Genomic DNA, 5449 nt, shown 5'->3' with positions numbered 1-5449 from the left:
GGCGAGGTCTAAGCTTGGGGGAGTTGATACGTCCATTTTGCATCATGTTTTCATGTTGATATTTATCGCTTCTTGGGCTGTTATTTCACTTTACGGTACAATACTTATGCCTTTTCTCTCTTATTTTGCAAGGTTTACATGAAGAGGGAGAATGCTGGCAGCTGGAATTCTGGCCTGAAAAAGGAGCAAAGTTGAGATACCTATTCTGCGAAACTCCAAATGCCGTAAAAATTAACGAGGATTTTTTTTCTAGATTTATAAAAAATACTGGGCCTAAGAAGCGCCAGAGGGGCGCCGGCAGGTGGCCACAAGCCTGCTTGGCGTGGTCACCCCCTGGTCGCGCCAAGGGGGCTTGTGGGCAGCCTGCTGGCCCACTGGCCCCCCTCTTCTACTATATGAAGGGTTTCACGCAGAAAAAAAATCAAGGAGGAGCTTTTTCGTGGATTCACCGCCGCCACGGGGCGGAACTTGAGCAGAGCCAATCTAGAGCTCTGGCAGGACAATCCTGCCAGGGAAACTTCCCTCCCCGAGGGGGAAATCATCGCCATTTACAAAACAGAATTTAGTTGACCTGTTTTGTGAATATTTGCACCTTTAAAACATGGTTTCAAAACAGCAAAAACATATCTCCACATCCACCACAAAACATACTAAATCATGGGCATTTTTGAAATAGGGATGGGGCAAGTGAATATTGACTTGAGATATATAAAGAGGAAGAAGGTTTTTAAAACCCTAGTGTAAACCAACCAAGTGCTCCCTACTTCAAGCAACACCCACTTCATTACATATCATCATCACATCACATCACATGTCATCACACCAACACCTATGATCACAAGGCAACAAACACAGAAGGCAAGGAATAATGGAATGCATGCATGCAAAGGAAAAATGAAACAAGGTGACATCACATGAAATAACATATGCATTGAGCTCTCATGGCAATGACAAGATGGACCCACATACAGAACGTTCCAATAAAGGCAAGTTACACTCTTGGGGCATTACACTATCTTACGATCATGCAATGGCAATATGAGAGTGACGGCACAAGTCATGAGACGGAACGGTGGGAGTTGCATGGCAATATATCTCGGAATGGCTATGAAAATGCCATAGTAGGTAGGTATGGTGGCTGTTTTGAGGAAGGCATATGGTGGGTTTGTGTACCAGCGAGAATTGCGCGACACTAGAGAGGCTAGCAATGGTGGAAGGTGAAAGTGCATCTATACCATGGACTCACATTAGTCATGAAGAACTCACATACTTGTTGCGAAAGTTTTTATTAGTAATCGAAACAAAGTTCACAGTATGAACCCAAAACCAAGCACTTCTCCCATTGCAAGAATCATAGATCAAGCTGCCCAAACAAAACCCACAACTCGAAGAGAATTACAAGGATATGAAATCATGCATATAAGAGATCAGAGGAGACTCAAATAATATTCATAGATAATCTTATCATAAATTCACAATTCATCGGATCTCGACAAACACACCGCAAAAGAAGATTACATCGGATAGATCTCCATGAAGATCATGGAGAACTTTGTATTGAAGATCCAAGAGAGAGAAGAAGCCATCTAGCTACTAGCTATGGACCCGTAGGTTTATGGTGAACTACTCACGCATCATCGGAGAGCTCATGGTGTTGATGAAGAAGCCCTCCGTATCCGAGTCCCCCCTCCGGCAGGGCACCAGAACGTACCCCAGATGGGATCTTGCGGAGACAGAAGCTTGCGGCGGCGGAAAAGTACTTTCGATGATCTCCTCATTTTTTCTGGGATTTCACGGAATATATAGGCGGAAGACCTAGGGCAGAGGTGGCCCAGGGAGCCCACAAGCCTGGGAGGCGCGGCCCCCGTGGTCGCGGCTAGGGGGCTTGTGGGGTCCCTGGTGGCCACCTTCCCTGATTCTCAGGCTTCCCGATCTTCTTCTGTTTTGGATTTTTTTTTTGGAAGTTTCGTTCCGTTTGGACTCCGTTTAAAATCCTCCTCTGAAAGGGGTCAAAAACATGGAAAAACAGGAACTGGCACTTGGCACTGAGTTAATAAGTTAGTCCCCAAAAAGATATAATAGGCATACAGAACATCCAAAGTTTGACATGATAATAGCATGAAACCATCAAAAATTATAAATACGTTGCAGACGTATCAAGCATCCCCAAGCTTAACTCCTGCTCATCCTCGAGTAGGGAAGTGATAAAGACTGAATTTTTGATGTGGAATACTACCTAGCACAGTTTTCCTTTGCAACTTATTTCGTGTGACATGAATGTTTAGATTGGTAAGATTCAAAACAATAGTTTGCTATTGACATGAAAACAATAATACTTTAAGCAAACTAGCAAGGCAATCATGAACTTTCAAAATAACAAGGTCAAAGAAAGTTATCCCTACAAAATCATATAGTCTGGCTATGCTCCATCATCCTCACACAACTAATGTAAATCATGCACAACCCCGGTATTGGCCAAGTAATTGTTTTCACACTCTTACTTTCTCAAACTTTCTATAACTATCATGCAATACATGAGCGTGAGCCATGGATATATCACTATAGGTGGAATAGAGTGTGGTGGTGGTTGTGAGACAAAAAGGAGGAGATGGTCACATTGACTCGGCATATCAAAGGGCTATGGAGATGCCCATTAATAGGTATCAATGTGAATGAGTAGGGATTGCCATACAAAGGATGCACTAGAGTTATAAGTATGTGAAAGCTCAAAAGGAGAACTAATGGGTATGTGTCCAACTTGCTTGCTCACGAAGAACTAGGGCAATCTTGAGGAAGCCCATCATTGGAATATACAAGCCAAGTTATATAATGAAGATTCCCACTAGCATATGGTGGTGACGAAACGAGAGGCTCTCAATCATGAAGAACATGGTGCTATTATGAGGCACAAGTGTGGAAAAAGATAGTAGCATTGTCCCTTCTCTCTTTTTCTCTTTTTTTTAAATTTTTATGGGCTCTTGGGCCTCTTTTTTTTATTTGGGCTCTTTGGCCTTTTTTTATTTCCTCACATGGGACAATGCTCTAATAATGATGATCATCACACTTTTATTTACTCACATCTCAAAGCTTAGAATGATGATGACTCTATAGGAAATGCCTCCAACAGTGTACCGGGATGTGCAACGATCTATCTTGGCGTATGACATTGAAACAACTCGCTAGCTATATTACGGTCATGCAATGGCAATATGAGAGTGACGGCACAAGTCATGAGACGGAACGGTGGGAGTTGCATGGAAATATATCTCGGAATGGCTATGAAAATGCCATAGTAGGTAGGTATGGTGGTTGTTTTGAGGAAGGCATATGGTGGGTTTGTGCACCGGCGAAAATTACGCGGCACTAGAGAGGCTAGCAATGGTGGAAGGTGAAAGTGCATCTATACCATGGACTCACATTAGTCATGAAGAACTCACATACTTGTTGAGAAAGTTTTTATTAGTAATCGAAACAAAGTGCTAAACGCATACTCCTAGGGGAAGGGTTGGCAGGGGTAAACCATCGCGCGACCCCGACCGCAACACAAAGGATGACAATCAATAGATCAATTATGTTCCGACTTCCTAACATAGCGGTTCACCATACGTGCATGTTACGGGAATCACTAACTTCAACACAAGTATTTCTAGATTCACAACACCCTACTAACATAACTCTTAATATTACCAAATCCACGTCTCAAAACTAATTGAGAGGAATCAAACTTCTCTTTCTACTCAATGCACATGAAGGTGGAAGTTTTTGTATCCTCTTTGGGTACCTATCACCTTTGGGACTACTTTCATAGCGCAAGCCAACTACCAAGTCCCGCACCGCCGTGCTCTAAAAGATCTAAGTGAAGCACATAGACCAAAATTGTCTAGCTCAAAATATATAACTGAAGCACGATGAGCATTCTAGAAAAATCACGATGAGTGCATGTCTCTCTCAAAACGTGTGCAGCAAGGATGATTGTGACACAACAAAAAGAAAAGACTCCTACAATACAAAACACTCCAATCAAAACACATATCATGTGGTGAATAAAAATATAGCTCTAAGTAATGTTACCGATGGATTGAAGACGAAAGAGGGGATGCCTTCCCGGGGCATCCCCAAGCTTATGCTTTTTGGTGTCCTTGAATTTGGCTTGGGATGCCTTGGGCATCCCCAATCTTGAGCTCTTTCCACTCCTTATCTCTTTGTCCATGAGAACATCACCCAAAACTTGAAAACTTCACAACACAAAACTTAAACAGAAACTCGTGATAACATTAGCACAAGAAAACAAACTACCACCACTTTAGGTACTGTAGCAATCTTGATTTCTATTTATATTGGTGTTAGATTACTATATTATCAATTTTCCATGGCTAGTACCCCCCGATACTATCCATAGTTTCATCAAAACAAGCAACCAACTCAACAAAAACAAAATCTGTCAAAAACAGACCAGTCTATAGCAATCTGTATACTTCGTATACTTCTGGTACCTCAAAAATTCTGAAACATTATGAATGCCTGGGAAAAAGGCATATCACCCAGCAGAAAAAAGAATCAACTCAAAATATTTTTCTGAATAAAAATGAAAAATAATCTCGTGAGAGAAAAGTTTCTGTCTTTTTCCAGCAGGATCAAACAACCATCACCAAGACTAGTCATAAAGGTTTTGCTTGGCTCAAACAAAAAAATAAACACAAAAGACACAATCATAATAGAATTATGATGGTGTGGACACAACAAAACAAAAAAAAAAGAAATAAATTAATTGGGTTGCCTTCCAACAAGCGCTATTGTTTAACGCCCTTAGCTAGGCAAAAGGCGATAGAATCACGTATCGTCGTCTTTGGTGCTCAAACCATAAGTAGCCCTCATCATGGATTCATAAGGCAATTTTATTTTCTTTCTAGGAAAGCGCTCCATGCCCTTCTTTTAAGGAAATTGAAATCTAAAATTCCCTTCCTTCATATCGATGATAGCACCGATAATCCTTAGGAATGGTCTACCAAGAATAATAGGGCATGTAGGATTGCAATCAATGTCAAGCACAATGAAATCTACGGGTACATAGTTCCCATTTGCAATAATAAGAACATCATTGATCCTTCCCATGGGTTTCTTGACAGTAGAATCCGCAAGATGCAAATTAAGAGAACACTCTTCAATCTCATTAAAACCCAGAACATCACATAAAGACTTTGGAATCGCGGAAACACTAGCACCCAAATCACACAAAGCATTGCATTCATAGTTTTTGATTTTGATTTTGATAGTAGGTTCCCACTCATCATGAAGCTTTCTAGGGATAGAGACTTCCAATTCAAGTTTCTCTTCAAGATATTTTACCATAGCTTCGACGATATGATCGGTAAAGGCCTTGTTTTGGCTATAAGCGTGTGGAGAGTTTAGCATGGATTGCATCAAGGAAATGCATTCAATCAAGGAGCAA

The sequence above is a fragment of the Hordeum vulgare genome, chromosome 3H (assembly GCF_904849725.1).
Source record: "Hordeum vulgare subsp. vulgare chromosome 3H, MorexV3_pseudomolecules_assembly, whole genome shotgun sequence".
Classification (NCBI taxonomy): Eukaryota; Viridiplantae; Streptophyta; class Magnoliopsida; order Poales; family Poaceae; genus Hordeum; species Hordeum vulgare.
Note: the sequence above shows the minus strand (reverse complement) of the source record.